This window comes from Herpailurus yagouaroundi, unplaced genomic scaffold (assembly GCF_014898765.1).
Source record: "Herpailurus yagouaroundi ecotype Mexico unplaced genomic scaffold, PumYag 203, whole genome shotgun sequence".
NCBI lineage: Eukaryota > Metazoa > Chordata > Mammalia > Carnivora > Felidae > Herpailurus > Herpailurus yagouaroundi.
Window position 1 is genome coordinate 28,946,805 of NW_024412434.1, and position 18,732 is coordinate 28,965,536.

The 18,732-nt window shown below is 51.0% G+C and overlaps 1 protein-coding gene across 3 annotated transcripts in view; it reads right to left on the bottom strand.

Annotated features, from left to right (window-relative positions):
- The window catches only part of PFKFB3 (6-phosphofructo-2-kinase/fructose-2,6-biphosphatase 3), a 79,683-nt gene that overhangs the window by 55,745 nt on the left and 5,206 nt on the right, over positions 1-18,732 (bottom strand). The window lies entirely within an intron of this gene.

An 18,732-nucleotide genomic window follows, 5' to 3' on the forward strand; every position in this document is an offset into this window, starting at 1 on the left:
GCGCCGGGTGTCCCGGGCTGACCTCGCCCCCGCCAGCCGGGCTCCGCTGACCTCAGCGCCGGGCACCGGCGGTGGCAAGGGATCGGGCGTGTCGCCCGCCTCCGTGGCGCCCCCGGTCTGCCAGGCGGCTCCTGCCCCACAGAGCCGTCCCGACCGGAGACCCGAGAAACGGCACGGGTGGGGGCATCGCCCTAGAAACCGAGCTGCCAGGGGCGGGAGCGTGCAGAGCCCGGGGCTCCTCCTCGACCTTCCAGCTGGAGAAGAGGCCCCCGGAGCGCTGCCCTTTGCCTGCCATCCTCTTATCACTCGGTACTTGACCATCTCTGTGCCCACGGTGTCTGGCTCTATGGCAGGGGACCAGAACATGCCACCCCAAGTATGCCTCTGGCATAAGGATTTTTGTGCTGATTGTTTTTGAGAAAAGTGCAGACACAGGAAGAGCCTGCAAACAGCAAAAGTGACCCTTTTATAGGGGGAATTTACATAGAAAGGGGGGTTATGCCAGGAATGCAGCTATGCCCACACATCACTTCACCTGACTCCTGTGCATGGCAGGGCAGCCTTGTTTACCATGAATTTCTCTTCTGACCTTCCTGTGAGTATTCTTCCTTGCCTTTGAAACCCCTGACCCTTATCCCTTTCCTTAGCTCAGCATGGTCCATGAGCCTCAACTGCCTGGCGGCCTTTTGAGTCTCTTACCTTTGTGGGGCTCGTGAATGGACGCACATACATAATCAAAAATTGGTGGGGGGGGGGGGTTCCTCCTGTTTATTTTTTATGGGGGCGGGGAGAGTCTCAGCCAAGAATCTAAACGGGTAAACGGAAAATCATCTTTCCTTTCCTACAATATGTAGGACCAAAGTATTGACATCCAGTCTATCTAGGTTTCTTTTGCCTTAAAATACTCCTATTTTGTTATTTTAAGAGTAGCATACATTCATTGTGAAATGACTAGAAAATACCGAAAAAACATAACACATTCGTGCTTGTGTTTCCCTCCGGACTTTCCTATCTGTGCAGATATTTTTTAGAGCCCCAGGAGATGGGGCACGGGCCTTCACCTCTGCCCTGAATTTACGATCTACTGAATGTCCTCACTTACGGGGAAACAGACATCAATCACGAGGAATTTTATTTTCATAATAAGACCAGGAGTAAAGGAGATTCAAGCCTTTTTTTAAATTCCTAGGGAAAATATAAAAAGTGAGTGAAAGATGCAAAACCCAGAATGGGGAGAAGAGAGGGAGAACTTTCTGGTATTGGACTGAGATAAGAGCAATGTGAATTGGTGATCTTGAGAAACCTGTTTCCCAGCTCTGTCCATGGGAAAGGCCCTAGAAACGATGACACCCTGTAACAAGGAACACAGCAGAGCCCAGACCTTGGTTACCAACTCTCATTCTCCCCTAAACGTAACCAGGGCTCCTTGGCTGAGCTTGGGACCTCTGGTTGTGCCAGAATATGAGGAAGAACTCAGATGGTGTCGAAAGGACACGGCAACCAGCTTGAGAGGCCTCTCATCCCAATTTGGGATAATTCGAGCATCAAAATGAGTAAGTCAGTCAGGGATGGACTGCTTATAATACATGTGATGATATTTTTTAAAATCCCTGAATCTATCTATACCGATACCATTACTACTATTAATAATAATGAAATGAAAACTATTTTAAAGGGAAGGGTAGGCAGGAAAGCTCTTCTTTATAATAGAATGCCAACCAATAAATGTTGAAAGGATGGCAGAAATGTACGCTGCCATTTTTTAGCACCATGAGTGTTCCAGTCAAGAATCATCAATCCATGCTAAAACCACTGCATAAAAGATTACTGGGGACAAGAGTACTTTTATTCACATTTTGTGAATGATCCCAAAGGATCCGCACAGATACATTTTTTAAATGTTTAATTTTTTTTGAGGGAGGGAGGGGCAGAGAGGGGGAGAGAGAGAATCTCAAGCAGGCTCCACCCTATGAACAAGGAGCTCAACTCGGGGCTTGATCCCACACAACGTGAGACTGTGACCTAAGCCAAAATCAAAAGTTAGACACTTAACCAACTGGGCCACCCAAGGGGCCCCCACACAGATGCATTTTTAATTGCAAAGGGGAAAAGTTATCTTTGTAAGTGAACCAAATGACTGAAGTTATTTAACATCACCGCTAAAGGGACAAGCGGATATCTTAGTCTGTTGATGTAACACCAGTGAGAAGAACGTATATCACGCATGCTGTGTTCTTGCCAAAAATGTTAAACTTCAATCTAAGAAGGAAACAGGCAATTCCAGATCGAGGGGCCTCCTGCAAAAGAAGTGGCCAGGGTCTTCACAAATATCAGTATCATTAAAATAACTATAAATAAGATGCAGAACTCTTCTAGGTAAAAAGAGACTTCTAGATAAATGTGTGACACGTGATGGGATCCTAGATGCAAAAAGAAAAAAGAATCTATAAGAGACACTACCGAGATGATCCAAATATGGACCAGCCGCTAGTAACAGTCTGGTGTCCGTGTTCAGTTTCCAACTAGCTGATAAGTATATCGTGATAATTTAAGAGAATGTTCTCGTTCTTGGGAAGAACATGCTGACGCATTTGGGGATGGTGTCATGATGTCTGCAGCTGGTTATTTGACATCAACAAAATCAACTGAGGAACTAACAGGGTAAAATGCAACAGCGGGTGAATCTCGGTGATACAGGTCGTTCTCTATGCCATTCTTGAAACTTTTCGGAAGGCTGGACATTTTTTAGAGCAGAAAGAGACAGAAATGAAAATTTTCCCAGGCCAGCAGTCCCTTGCCTTCACACGCCTTGACGTTCCTAACAAGCAATCAAGGCTCGGCGGACCAGGAAACTGTATTTCTGACTCATCAAACACCTACAAGTCGAAGTTGGTATGTTTGTGTAGAAACACAAATACAATACGTATGAAATTAACGGGACAAGTCTCTGGCAAGTGAGTCACTAAGTCCCAGGTGTTTTATCCAGTGTTTGACACAGAGGGATCCTTCCCGTCTGCTTATGAGCCATCTCTCCCGAGCAGGGCGGCCCTTCCCTCTTCCGGAGGCCAGTGTACAAACACACACCGAGTGTCGGGGAGAGTCAAGTGACTCAGGAAGGGGGGCGGATTCTGCAATTTCTGTTTCAAAACAAAGAACAACCACGGACATGGGTTATTAGGAGGCCAAGTGGGTCAGAGAGGTCTCCTGACATCTCGGCCTCCTTTTGGCCAGTTCTGCCCTGATGCCTCTCTGGCTGTCGCTTAAGCAGCCAGCGTCTCCTCTGTTACGGGAGGCCGGCAAAGCCTGTGTGGTCCGTTCGTTCAACAGACGTCTGTAGCGGTCCTCACGCCTTCTAGGGGAGACCCGCTACCGCTCATCTTTGTCGCCCTGCATAGCGCAGGGCCACCCTCTCCCGAGGCTCCATTCCCTTTTTAATGTCCACCTGACACTCTAGGTCATTGGGACGGAGGAGGGTATTCCCAGCTAGGATAACAGGACACGATCGAAGCAACGTACAGCAAGCAGCGTGGAACCCAACGCGGTCTCCCTCTGAAAAATAAGTATGTGGCTTGTTGGGGGCGGGCCCGGGGGGTGGGGGGATGAGGGAAAGGTGCGACGGAGAAGACGATGAAGTGAAACACCCCAAAATAAGTCACCTGAACGATTTTACAGGTTCAACTACACATAAAGACATAAAGCTGGGAGTTCCACGAACCAGTCAGCCGCAAAGGACTTCGGGAAAGCTGCAGGCCTTCCGGGCTTCTCTTCCTTCTATTCCTCCGTCACTCAGCACATCAGCCTCCCCTGACCATCCCCTTCACGCGATCCTTGTAAGGAAGCACAACAAGATTCTGATGCACTTTGAAATTTTAATCATGAATGGAGAATTAAAGAATCTCGAGTCCGAGAATGCCATTCTTTGAGGAATCTTACGGGCACCGGAGTATTAACGTTCCCATAAATGAATTCCCCCAACACACAGTTTTTGATCATCTGCCAGGCCCTCGGCTGGACAGGAGGAGCACTGCCCAGGGAGTTTACAGTCAAGTTGGGGAGACGGAATGAACACAAATTATAGCACAAGAACCATGATTACCTCCCGCTGTGAGACTGTGAGACTGTAAGGCAGACGGTGGCTTGAAGAGTGAGGCCTTGCAAATGGGGAGCAAACACACCAAAGGAGGGAGCTATTGAGAAAAGGCAGAGCTGGGAGAGAGAGGGGTGTGCCCAAGGAAAGGCAGGCCATGAGGCTGTTAATGCAAAGAACTGGAGGAGCGCCTGGATGGCCCAGTCGGTTAAGCATCCCTAGTCTTGGTTTTGGCTGAGGTCACAATCTCACGGTCTGTGGGTTCGAGCTCACAGCACAGACCCTGCTTGGGATTCTCTCTCTCTCTCCCTCTGCCCCTCCCTCCTGCTCATTCACTCCCTCTCTTTCTCTCTCTCTCTTAAATAAACATTAAAAGAAGAATGGGAAAACAGTGTTTTCAGGGGCAAAGACACAGTAACGAAGATGTAAGGGGAATAAAATCTTGAGAAGGTAAACTTTTCCTGAGGAAGATAGTACCTTTCCTCTAGATCATATAGATAACCCAGTCTCGAATTTACAGAGGAGAAAATCATCCAGACCAAGGGATTTAGGAGCTAAACTTACACCTCCACTCTGACCCAGCAAGACCACGAAGTGGATGCTTTTATCAACCAAAAGACAGGTACAACAGAGTGTTCATGGTGGCTCCGAACATAACGACCCCAAACCAGAAACAACCCAAAGGTCCAACAACAGAAGGGACACGATGAGTCATGTATGAATCTGTTGAATCACTATCTTATACACCTGAAAATAATATAATGCCGTATGTTAACTATACTGGAATTAAAAAATTTTTTAATAAAAAAAAAAACGGGGGGTGCTGGGTGGCTCAGTCGGTTAAACATCTGACTTTGGCGCGAGTCGTGATCTGAAGTTTGTGGGTTCGAGCCCCACGTTGGGCTCCGTGCTGACAGCTGGAGCCTGAAGCCTGCTTCGGATTCTGTGTCCCCCTTTCTCTCTGCTGCTTCCCCACTCACACTCTGTTCCTGTCTCTCTCAAAAATAAACATTAAGAGAATTTTTTTAATTAAATACAAATGAATGAATGAATGAATGAATGAATACAATGGAAGGGGCAAACCGTAGTCTATAAAATACTATATAGCAATGAAGATGAACTAAGGATTTCTACACACAACAACACAGAAAAATCCAGTTAGGATGTTGGGGGAAAAAAGCCCCATTCAAAAGATATATAAGGTAGAATTCCTTCCATGTGAATTTCAAGAACAAGCAAACATACATAATGAGAGAAGTCAAAAGAACAGTGAGTGGTTTCTGCTGAGAAGCTTTCTCAATGGCAAGGGTGGGAAGGAGCCTTCTGGGGGTTACTGGAAATGTTCTACAGCTTGATCAGGTGTTGACTGCACGGATGCACACGTATGTACATTTGCACACTTACGTATATATGTTATACCTCAGCTTTAAAGAGAGGTAAAATGTAAGCCAAGAGCAACAACAAAAAAGTGACGTAGGGCATGCTGTGAACCATTTTTCTGGACTTGCTAAGGACAAAAGATTTACTGACCCCAGAGTATGACAGGGATATGCCATTTTATGGCAGGGGACTGGCTCGTCCTGATGTGTTCAAGGTGGCTATGTATGTTCTTCCAGAGTCCAGTCTGACACACGTTTTGTGCAGGGGATGAAGAAGGGCTACTAATTAAACTTCATTTGTTAAGACCTTCCTGATACACATTGAGATTATTAAAATATGACATGCGTCACAAGTTAAATACCATTACTATACCCATCTTGGGGCTAAAAACCAAACGTAGGTTGTAAAAACCAATAATTACACTATGACAGATGAAAGAGAATCTCCAGAATCGTAGCATATAAGAGCCAGAAGAGATAATCTGGGTAACCCTTTGACTTTATAGACGCGAGAAGGAAGGTCCAGAGGGGTGAGGTGGCCAATCAGAAGCCACATGACAAATAGAGCCATCACAGGACAAGAAAACAGGTCTCTGCCCAGTACCTCTCTATGTTCTCTGAGGTCTCCGTGCTGCTATAGGGCAGAGCTCAGGTCAGGAACCACTGTCCTCACTGCCCCAAGGCTAGGCCCCCCCGGGAAGAACAGGGACATGGTGGTCCAGGCAGAAGATGAGGGAGCCTGGAACCCAGGACCCAGCCTCAGCCACTCCTCCTGGTCCTCCATTCACCTTGACAAAGTTTGTAAAATCTTGGTGTCTTTCTGCTTATCCAGAAATGGGGATAAGAGTTGCTTCTCGAAGGGTGAGAAACCAGCTTCCGTGGAGGATGATGAAATCTGTTTGTTGGTTTGTTTTCTGGAACAGCTTTACTGAGCTAGAAGTTGCCCATTTAAAACTGTGCAATCCATGGGCGCTTGGGTGGCTCAGTTGGTTGAGCGTCCGACTTCAGCTCGGGTCACGATCTCACAGTTTGTGAGTTTGAGCCCCACGTCGGGCTCTGTGCTGACAGCTCAGAGCCTGGAGCCTGGTTTTGGATCTTCGGATTCTGTGTCTCCCTGTCTCTCTCTGCCCCTTCCCCAGCTCACACTCTCAATCTCTCTCAAAAATAAATGTTAAAAACAAATAAAGCTACACAATCCAGTGCATTTTCTGTATTCACAAACTTGTGTGAACATCGCAATTTTGGGACCGTTCTATTACCCCGAAAGAACCCGTGAGCTGTCACACCCCCATTCTCTCCTCCTTTAACCTGCAGGCAGCCATGATCCACCTTTTATGTCTACAGATGGGCCTTTTTGGACATTAAATATGAATGAAATCACACAATCTTCTGTGAATAGCTTCTTCACTTAGCATGTTTTTCAAGACCCCTCTGCTCTGTAGATACGCAATTCCTTTTTAGGGCTGGGTTGCAGTGTATGGGTAGGTATACATCATGTGCAATCAGTTGGTGGATACTGGGTTGCTGGTACTTCGGGGGTATCATGACTGACTCTGCTCTGACAGTTCACGTATACCTTTCTGTGGGCAACTGTTTTCATTTCTCTTGGGTTTACATCTAGGAACAGGATTGCTGGGTCATACAGTCGGTGACTCTGTATAAAAAGTGCCCTTGCCTGTACCCTCAGAAATGGGGGGATGAGAAAAGCCAAGAAATGAGGGGTGGGAAGGGCGGGGGGCTCTTAGAGGGGTGGTCAGGGAAGGCCTCCATGAGGAGGCGAGAATCAGGTGATGCTCTGCAGGGTTCACGCCAAGCTCTGAGGGAGGAATATTCCAGGCAGGGTGAACATGGCCCCAGGCCACACCGAAGGACGGAAGGATGGGGCAAAAGGTACGGGATTAGGCAATGTGGCTGGAGAAGTGACCGAGCATTTCTCATTCCCGTTTTAACTTCTCCTTTTGACATAATTTCAGCCTTACAGAAAAATGTCAAGTAGCACAGAGAATTTCCACGCATCCTTCACCCAGACTCACCAACTGTTAATACTTTGCCACATCTGCTTTATCATCCTCTATGTAATTACATTTTTAAATATATATTTTATATAGACAAAATAGCACATACGCAATATTTTTTAAATTAAAAAAATTCATGCATATTTCTTTCTGAACCATGGAGACAAAATGTGCCCCATTTCTTCTTAATACTTCAGAGTGTATTACCTAAAGGCAGAGATGCTTTCCTACACGCATAACTACAATATAACCATTAAAAGCAGGAGATTAACTCGAATACAATAAGGACTCCAAATGCATCTGGCCAAATGCCATGGCAATGCCCAGTCCCTAGTCTAGGCTCATGTACTGTATTTATTGTATCATTCTCTTTCTCTCCCTCTCCCTCCCTCCCTCCCTCCCTCCCTCCCTCCCTCTCCCTCCCTCCCTCTCCCTCTCTCTCTCTCTCTCTCTCTCTCTCTCTCACACACACACACACACACACACACACACACACACACACACACATATCTGGGTCCGTATCTTTAAGGACCTAATACTTACAAGTACCTACTACTCGAAATGGACTCTCTAAATAATTCCGTTTCCCTGTTAAAGCTTAAACATAGGGGCACCTGGATGCCTCAGTGGGTAAAGCGTCTGACTCTTGGTTTTGGCTCAGGTCATCTCACGGCTTCATGGGTTTGAGCCCCATGTCAGGCTCTGCATTGACAGTGCAGAGCCTGCTTGGAATTCTCTCTCTCTGCCCCTCCTCCACTTTCTCTATCTCTGTCTCTCCCAAAATAAACAAATAGACTTAAAAAAAAAAACTTAAATATAATTGGTAGTAATAGAAACGAGCAATTAAAATTTAAAAATACAATTTTATGTCCTATTTTGATGAAGTACCACACTCAGTGTTTAGATTTACCACACTCTCCTTTTTTAATTTTTTTTAATGTTTATTTATTTTTAAGAGAGACAGACAGTGTGAGCAGGGGAAGGGCTGAGAGAGGGGAGACACAGAATCCCAAGCAGGCTGCAGGCCCTGAGCTGTCAGCACAGAGCCCGACGTGGGGCTTGAACTCACGGACCAAGAGATCATGACCTGAGCCGAAGTCGGACACTCAACCGACTGAGCCACCCAGGCGCCCCATCGATTTACCACACTCTTCTTACACACTCTTCTTTCTTGTCCATTTGTCTAGAAAACAATCATGACTGTAGACACAAAGGGCACTCAACTTGCCTGACAATTATTTCATGAACCATGAAAACACAGCTTTGGAAACTGCTGATCTCCTTAACAAGTAGGAGGAAAAATTCTTCATTCTTTCTTGATTTGGGGGCCCCAGGCACAGAGGTTTGGGCTCATAATCCTTGGTTCATCTCATGCACTCCTCATTGATCTCTGAACGGCCCCCTTTTATACTGTTGAAGTGACATAACAGATCAGCAGAAACCCATCAGCCAATTGATAGCTGAGCTTTTCACTCTCTATACATGTTCCCCCATCCCTGCTCCTGTCTCCCTCCAGATGGAAGTAGCCATTATACTGAATTTTACAAAAGAAATATTGTTTTGGGGGCACCTGGGTGGCTCAGCTGGTTGAGTGTCCGACTTCAGCTCAGGTCAAGATGTTGTGGTTTGTGAGTTCAAGCCCTGCGTCAGGCTCTGTGCTGACAGCTCAGAGCCTGGAGCCTGCTTCGGATTCTGTCTCCCTCTCTCTCTCTGCCCCTCCCCTGCTTGCGCACTCTCTCTCTCAATAAATAAACTTTAAAAAAAATAATAATAAAAAGACATATTGTTTTGTTATGTAAGTATTGCTTAAAAGCAATATTGTTTAGTTTCAGATGTTTTATAAAAAAATATTTTACAGGGCCCCTGGGTGGCTCAGTTGGTTAAGACTCTTGACTTCAGCTCAGGTCATGATCTCACGGTTCGTGGGATAGAGCCCTACGTTGGGTTCTCTCTCCCTCTCTCTCTGCCCCTTCTTCCCAGCTTGCTCTCGCTCTCTCTCAAAAATTAAACGTTAAAAAAAAATTTTTTTAAGTATTTCACTGCACCTAACATTTTGCAATTTTTTAAACAGTCATGACAATATCGAATACAGCCGTCTATCAGAGCCCATGGCTCACCCAGACCACAGTGTAACACTGCATGGCGCGACTACCCCAAAAGGTCATTTATTCATCTCCTGTACGTGTGCATCTAGCCGCTGAAAGCTGTTCCTTTCGGACTGAACATCACCGGTGCAGAAGCTTCTCTCCGTGACATGCCCACGAACGACACACCTGGTGACGGACAGGTGTTACGAACCGTTGGGTTCTTTCTCACCGAAGCCAGGGGAAGGAACGTAGCCACAGAGGAAAAAGGCCCGTCTCACTGCTCGGTAGCACGGATCGTGATTCTACCGTCATGCCGTTTGTTACTTACTGGCGTGCGTTACAAAATGAATCTTTTGAAGTCTTATACGCTTAAGAAATAATGAATTTCCTTAAAGCAGCAGCAGTGACAACAGGACCTTTTGCTTCATTCAAATGACTTCAAATGAAAAGCTTTTACATAATCCAGGATTTGCCCAAAACATGATTTGGCTTGAAGTGGGCTCCACTTTTTGTTCTCCACGTATATCTGGAAAATGATGTATCTGCAGCAGACATGATTCACGGTGAAGTGGATGCCAACCGACTCACTTTATCATAAAAGCATGACATTCAAGTTGCAGACTTTTCACACAGACACCAGCCAACCTGCAGATTTGGATTCCTTTACTGTGAGCAGGAGGCAGCGGGTGGCTGACAATTCCTGCTTTGATTTCCTTCCACGCCCCTTGGCAGAACGGCAAGGAAACACATCTTCCTGAGTCTTCAAGTCTGCGGGACCGTGATGTTAGCTTGGATTCTTTCCTTTTGTTATTCAAACATTAATGAGGTTTTAAAACCTCTTCCTCTAAATGAGGCCATCAAGCCCGGGGGGCCAGGGCTGGCTGGAGGCAAGTGGGGTGACCCAGCGTCCTGGTGTGCCCGGCACTCAGGAGGTGGCCTTGTCTCCTGGTTTCCCCGCACTAAGGAGGGGGACATCCCGGGCAATCCTGGTCGAGCCGGTCACCCTGTTTGGAGGCCAACATGGTCAGCTGGTGGCTGGGCTGAGTCTGTTCGGGACGGCGCTCTGGCCTGGAGCTTTCCCCTCTCCGACAATGGAGGCCTTCGTGGTCTAAGGAAACTGAAGGATGGACAGAAATTGTCTGGCAATCAGGTACTACGGACACAGAAACACTGGCAACGTGAAAACCCCAGCGCACACTTCTCTCTCCCGGCTGGGAAACTACCCATGCTCGGCCATGTGTCCATTATGTAAAACACACCCAAACTTTAAGAATCCCTCATGTGTGGCAATAATAATCAATCCTGGTTTTGAAAGCCAGGTTTTTCTTAAAGGAGGTGTCTGTCTGACACGTGGCTCAGAGCATAATCGGTCTTTCTGGAAGGCTCCTTGCTGAGAACCAACCCTCCCGAACCACGGATACAAGCCGAACCGCTGCTTGGGGAGGTCCGCTCCTCTGAGGTCAACAGCACAGTTACAGATCGCCATGAACTCCCCGGGATTGGTGGCGCCTCAGCTGGTGGCGCGGCCGCGACCATAACCACCAGGGCCCTCGGCATCCCTCCCACAGGCAGCTAGGGAGTCACCCGTGGCTCACCCTTCCTCTTCCCCTACATCCAATGCCTCACAATCCCTGCAGTCTGCGAATCCTAAATATATTCAGAATCCAACCACTTTGGACCACCTGCCCCTCCCCCAGCCTGACCTAAGCCAATGTCACCGCTCACCAACAGGCTCCCACCTGGTCTCCCTGATTCACCCTCGTCACCCTACAGCCTGTTCTCAGGAAGGCAGCCACATCCTGCACTCATGGCTTATAATAGCCAAGTTCATTTCTGCCATGCCTCGGCTGAAACCCTCCAAGGGCTTCCCATCCCACTCGGAGTCAGAGGCCCAGGCCCTAGAGTAGCCTTGATCTATAGCATCTGCCCTGCTACCTTTCTAAAGGTGGCCTCACTGGCTTGCATATTTCCTCCCAAACTCAGCCCACTGTGGCCACAGGACCTTTGCACCTGCACTTCCCCCTGTGAGAACACTCTCCTAACATACTGCACCGTCCACTCCTCACTCCCTTGAGTCTCTACCCAAATGTCACCCTGGGGCGACCATCCTACTTAAAATAGAGGCCTGCCCCCCATCCCCACTCTCCTTCCTCCTCTCCATAGCCATTAGGTCCATTGGGCACACTCTATATTCACCTATCTGTTTACTGCCTGTCTACCCCCATTAGAAAGTCAGTCCCATGAAGGCAGGCAGTTTTGCCTACACTGGTCACTGCTGTACCCTCAGCTCTTTACCCCGCAGGTAAAGCGGGTGCTGTGGGGTTTGTTTGGAGCCGAACAGATAGATCTTTGCCAGATGATTGAAGAGCGTATGGAAATGACTGAAGTAACAGCACAGGTAGGTACTGTGGGCAGAGGCAGCCAGCTGGCATCCAGTTGTGTTTCTTGCTTTTTTTTTTTTTTTTTAGGTTTATTTATTTATTTTAAGGGAGAGAGAGAGAGAGAGTGCAAGTGGGAGCAGGAGCGGGGGGAGGGGCAGAGAGAAAGAGAGAGAATCTTAAGCAGGCTCCACACTCAGTGCAGAGGCTGACACGGGGCTCGATCCCACAAACCGTGAGATCATGACTTGAGCCGACACCAAGAGTCGTACCCTTAACCGACTGAGCCACCCAGGCGCCCCTCTTGCCCGTTCTATGTCAATGTCCTCAACTATTGAGTGAGTCTACAACCCTCCCTTTCTCAGTGTTCCCCAAATGGTTATTTTGTGCATGTCCCCAGAGAAATGGGGTCTTTGTGGATGGCTGACTGAACGGGGGGGACGCTAACCTTTTATCCACGTTCCCTGCTTCTTGCCGAGGCTGCCTGGTTCAGAAAGCCCCCCGCTGAGAGGCTGGACGCCTCCACAGCTGTACCTGCCTGAATCCTTGAAGCAGGACCACTCGGACCTTGATGAAAACCCTAAGTCACGCTCGGCACCCCAGCTGCAGGGGAGAGCTGGGAAATGCAGTTTTCAGCCCCCAGCCTCTGCAGCACGAGCTATCACGCTAGAACAGTGTTTTCAAGATTGTGGGCTCCTCCCCACCAGTGGCCTTGAAATCGATTTGCTGGAAGCACACCAGAATCCTTTTCAATGAGACAGAAGAGACTACAAAGTATCACAGCGTGCCATACACTCTGGGATCAGTCCCGGCTCACGAAACTTTCTGCCCGAGCATCGGCCCAAAACTATCCCATCAGAATTTCCAGTGCATCAGACTTTTTTAAAAGCTCCCCGGTTAATCCAAATGTGTGGCCAGGAATAAGGCCCACAGGGTCTGGACATCTCCCTACAGAAGGGGACTTTCTGCACCCACTCTCCCCGGGCAGCATCCGGCCACGCGAACAGTCATGCGGCCATGGTGCTGGGGGCCAGGCCTTCCAGGTTCTGTCTGCATCAAAACGCATCTCTCTCCTGACAGGTTCGTTCTCTTTCTTTTCTTCCTGCCCCGAAGCCCACGCTTCTCTGGGGTACCTCTCTGAGCTCCTGTGTGCCCCCACTGACCGATGAAACTTTGCTCTGCCTGTGACTGGACCGAGCCAGGTCCCCAAGCCTCGTGATGACTTCCACAGCCTCGAGGGGAGGGCTTCCCGAATCCAATCCATTGCTGGGGTTCAATACGTCAAGGAGAAGGTAAAAACACCAAAGCAGTTTGGCCCTGAGAAAGAACACGGTAGTTTCCTCAAAAAGCATCAGCACAGCTCAGCCCCCTGCGTATCAAGAGAGGAAAGCCAGGCGAAGGGCCCACACTTCTGGAACACCCGCTTGGTTTCATCGGGCCAAGGACGCGGGGAAGAGGGAGGCTCTCCTTCTGACAAATTGACTGTCAGCATGGTGTGGGCACAGTCACTCTTACCTATAAAGTTCCACCCGGGGGGGCCTGCTACTTATGATTACTTTAGACTCTGGGAAGATGAGCAAAACGTTCTCAGCCCTGGAGCTACCTGATGGAACTGCCAGACCCATGAATATGATGGCCCGACATCAGACACACAGACTTCCAGACTCCATAGGACAGGAAGGTATAACGCACATTCAGGAGACTGGACTCTGAGGGGCGTGTGGGTGGCTCAGCTGGTGACGCGTCCAGCTTCCGCTCAGGTCACGACCTCACGGTTCGTGGGTTCGAGCCCCGTGTCGGGCTCTGTGCTGACAGCTGGGAGCCTGGAGCCGGCTTCGGATTCGGTGTCTCCCTCCCTCTCTCTGCCCCTCCCCCGCTTGTGCTCGCTCTCCTCAGAAATAAATAAATAAACATTAAAAAGAAAGAAAGAAAGAAAGAAATTGGACTCCGATACCAACTTCCTTGGGCATGAATTTCAGTCCTGAAGTCAAAGCTGAAGGATCACGGAGACCAGAGAACGCAGGGCCATGACTTTGTCATGTGCCACTTGCCTGAAACTTAGTTTCTCTCCTGAAGACACCGGGAGACAGCAGGCTAGCACGCCCAGGACAGTCTTTGGGGACAAAGGCACAGAGACGATCCCTTCTACCTCCTGCAGACAGCTTGCCCAAGACGCGTGGGAGACTCCGTGTGTGTGTGTGAGACAAATGACTAGAGGGCACGGAGTCAGATCTGGAGGGAATCTTAGCTCACGCTCCTTTCCCAGGCTGGTAAACTGAGGCCAAGTGCTCTTAAGTGACTTGAGATAATCCAGCCAGTAACTGACCCCAGTCGCCCTGTCACTACCTGGTCTCTGAGCTCCCCGGCCAGACTGTTCCCCCCGACACCAGGACCTGTCCGTACACAACACCGCTGGGTCTCCTTCCTTGGGGAGCACGCCGCAAGCACATCTGGGATACGGCTCTGAAATGGCCAGGGAGCCCCGGCCTCATCCAGGAAGCTGCTAGGCCCTGGGGGAGGAGAGCGCACCCCAGAACATAGCCCACCATCACAGACACCCAGAGTGCAAGGAGGCGCCCGGGACAGGAAGGAAGGAGAGCCCAGCCCCTCCTCGAGAAGGTCTTTTCAGGATCTGATCTTCGCACTTCCCCTGGGGAGAGGAAGGAAGGACAGGTCCTGGGTTTACGGTCCCAAAATGCTGACCCCAGTCAGCAAAATCGAAACAAATGTAACTGATTTCCTGTTGCAAGTGGCTGAGTTGCAGGAATTCCAAATGTGTCGCATCCCTTGTGATGGTATTTGTTTTTCCCTTAGTTCCCTCAGCATCCCCGGAAACCCTGTGCCCAGCAGGCACGGGTCAGCTCCCCAAGCAGCTGCGGCCTGTCATCAGCTCCACGACACGGGATCGGCACTTATGACGGCAGTGTCCTGGGGCCACCTGAAGAGAGGCAGAAGGCCGGTATTGTCCTGTGCGGGCCCACCCGCATCTGCCTGCATCCGTCTCTCAAAGACCCAGACGCGTCAGGCAACCCCGTCTGTCCCTCTGCTCCTTTCTGATGTGAAAGAAATTGCTGGCTCACACGGCAGACTTCTCATACTGTACGGTTTCTCTGCCTGATGGCGATCATATCGTACGTCACCTCCTAACCTGTGCCATCACCGGCCGTGCCGGAAAGGCAGAATGCAGAGGCCTAGGTCCCAGCCCTGCAGAGCACACAACTTAGCGAGGGAATTTAGACAAGCTGCATTGTCCCTGTAAGCCGTGTGTCCTTTATCTTCACAGGGAAATGACGCCACTCACATCAGCAGGTGGGGAGAACCGGTGAGCACACAGAAGGCACTTGGAGAAGGCCTGTGGAGGATGCTCTGTGATGCTAGTTGGGTTTCTTACTGTCATTCACTGTTCCCCTTGTCCCCCCGAAGGTGGGGCTGTGCCAGAATCCTTGCGACCCCGTTCCCTAAGACAGTTTTACTTCTCAACCAGAAGGGGACCTCGAGAAGGTAGTGGAGACCCCAGGCTCGGACAGAGCCGCACCTAAATCTCAGGAACAGTCACCCCGTCTCCTATCTGTAAAGCCCTCTGAGAAGAGCCACCCCCTCCCTTCACAGCGGGGCTCCAGCCTTCACCCCCCACCACGGCCTCCCCCGCCCACCACCGCCTTCTCCTGGTGTTGGCCCAAGCTCTTCCTGCCCGCTTCGGAGAGTGCTGCCTCCTCCTGACCCAGACCAATCTCGAAGCCTACTTCTTCCAGACACATGGCAGAGGACCCAGCTCTGTTCCCCACAGTGGCCACCGTCATCCCCACCTGCCCGTGGGGAAGGTCGCTGGCAGCTGCTGCCCGGGCCGATCTCGGCCGGCTTCGTTCATCCATCCGCACTCGGTGGTTTCTGCCTGGCCATACAGGAGCGCCGTGGACTGGACTGGAGGTGTCAGTCCGGGGAGGGAACTGCCAAACCCCACTGGGCCAGCACGTGCGTGACCCTGGTGCATAGCACGCACTCGATCCAGAGAATGAATGAATGAATGAATGAATGAGCGAACAAAACAATAACGTAGCATGCAGTCACTGAACTCTGCATTCGGGAGACATCAGCTTGTTCATCCCACACTCAAGGCACAGGACCTAAGATCCTGGGCAGGTCACCTGTTTGCCTCACCAGATCTGCCCTCCACCAAAGGTGAGCCCACCCAGCTCTGCGTCCCAGCGGGCCAGCCTGCTTGGAATCGAGGGGCTCCGGCCGGCAGGCTGCCCAGGCCTTGAGGTCAGAGGGAGGGAGGAGCGTGACCTTGCTGCTGACTCTCCCAGTCTGCTCTCCACTCTCCTTGGGACTACGAGCTGCCCGGGTCATAAGCTGGCTCAGCTCCGATCAGGCTCCTCAGCCCTTTGGGCCTTGGGCGGTAATGCCCGAGGTTCGGCACTCTCTTTTGTGCTTTTTGTACACCCCACCCAAATGTTCTAACAGTCCCCTTATTAAACTTTGCTCAGCTTGCCCCCTATGAGCGAGCACACCTTGTGTTCTCACTGGGCCTCTGACCGAGCTGATCCCAAAGTCCTACCCGTCAAGCCCCAAAAACACAGCATGGGAAGGGAATTAGTAGTCAAGTAACTTTCAAGAGGTTAGCTAAGAGGAAGTCCTTCTCCATCGGGCTTCTTTTCATCTTGGGGGCGGGGGGGGGGGGTGTGGGGAGAGCAGGAAAGGCTTTTCATTTCCTAATTTTTAAATTATTGTTTTGAATTGTTAATATATTCAGATGGCTCAAAATCCAAATATATATATATATGTAAAACATAATATGCACTTAAGTGTCCACCATCTGGACAGCTCCAGGGACACGGTGCTGAGCCCCACCCCACGGCCGACCTTTGTGCCTTGCGCAGCCCCAAATGACATCCTATCACGACACTGAACAAACCAGGTCTCCCTGCAATTTCCACTCGGGCTTACTTCTAGACAGGAAATCACGACTCAGTCAAGGCGGGGAGTTCTAGCTCGGGCTCCAAGCCCTCCAGAGTCCCAGCCCTGGCTGGCTTACCACCAAAGCTTCCAAAACCCAGCAACTACTGTTCCTCCCATCCTAGGACCTTCATGAATTAGCATCCACAGAACAGAGGAATGGTATTGTCCCCTTCGTGCAGCAACGACAAAGCCTTAACCTTTAGCAGTTTGCAAATGTTTTGTCCTGTGTGAGCTATTAATACTGTCATCAAGGGAAATCGTCACACGTGCAAGATCATTTAGCTGCGCAGGTATTTAATCCTTGATGTGGATGCTCGCCACCCCCTCCCCGGCCCCCACCAACAAGTGCTGGGACAGGCCTTCTGGGAGCTCCCCCGCAGAGACCACAAGGAAATGAGCGAGCGGAGAAGTGGTAAAGTCAGCAGACATGCGACTGTTCACGCTGCAGTTAAATGAGGTCAGGTGAGAGCCTGAGGGACCATCCAAGCAAGGCCGCCATGTTATAAGTGGAGTAATGGAGACACTGAGGACAGTGACCGAGGGGCGGGACGTCGTGAGCTGACAGAGGACCAAAGACAGCTTTCTGCCTGCTCCTAGAAGCAGAGGCCTTCCTTCTCACCACCCCCCCACACACCCCGCCTGCTCTTAGAAGCAGCCGCCTTCCTTCTCACCAGTCCCGTTCACAACCAGGAGCTCTATCCGGCAACCTTTGTAAAAAGGACAAAGGCCAACAGGGTTCAAGTGCAACCAGAGCACTGGCCTAGAATCTGAGTTATGAGGGAAGGAAGAGCCGGCAAGAAGACAGGCAGAGGGCCACCCAGCTCAGTCCCAGCCGCCCCCCCCCCGGGGGGGCGGGGTGGAGGCTTCCTCTTAGTTACTCCTCACCCGGCCAGGGTACCCAGGTAGGGGTGGGTCACCAAAGCCCAAACCGCCCCCCCCCCCACACACACACACGAAGAGAAAAGGGGAAGGAGTCAGACAGCTCGGACTGGGAAGTAAAACTGAATCTCCCTCTCTACCCTGGGCTCCGAGCTGACCGGCAGCCGCCAGGATCCGAGCGGAGCTCTGCAGTGACACGGCCTTCATCACCCGGCTAGCCAACTGAGGCCAAATACAGTGGGTCTCCCTTCCGGGGCAGGGGCCACAGGAGAATCTGAGGCTCGCGGACAGGGCTTGTGCACCCCCACACACACACCCGCTGCAGAGGGGGAGGGCCCAGTGAACAAGCTCAAATGCCAGGCCTGCAGGTGGGCCAGGTGGGTGTCCCCGTGCCAGGCGCAGGGCGCGGGGCGCGGGGCGCGGGAGGGGGGGGGGGGAGAGGAGGTCTTGCCCGAGGGCACCTTCCTAGGCCAGGCCGACCTCACCTCCGGTCGGTATCCGCCTTTCGGTGCATTGTCCCACCGGTCCCACACAGCCGTCCCCAGTCCCCCATTTTGCCGAAGAACTGAGGTTCCGGGTGGTTTACATGACGTCCCAGGAGTCGGAGGGTAGAGAAGGGCGGCGGCAGGACTCGCACACAGACCTGCCTCTCCCACCCGCGTGTCCCGGCGGTCCCTCCCCCCGGACTCAGCCTGCCACCGAGTGCGCAGCGGGGAATCCCACGCGGCCAAGCCCCCGCCACCGAGGGCCCCCAGCCCGCCGGTCGCGCGCGACCTCCAACTTAATGAGGCGCGACCGGGGGTTCGTTCAAAGTCGCGCGAGTGGCGCAGGCCCTGGGCAGCCCGCGCGGCGCACCGGCCGGGACACGTGCGGCGGTGGCGGGGGCGGACGGGGCAGCGCGCGGTCCGAGGGCGGTGCGGGACCGGGGGCGGGCAGGGCCGAGGGCAG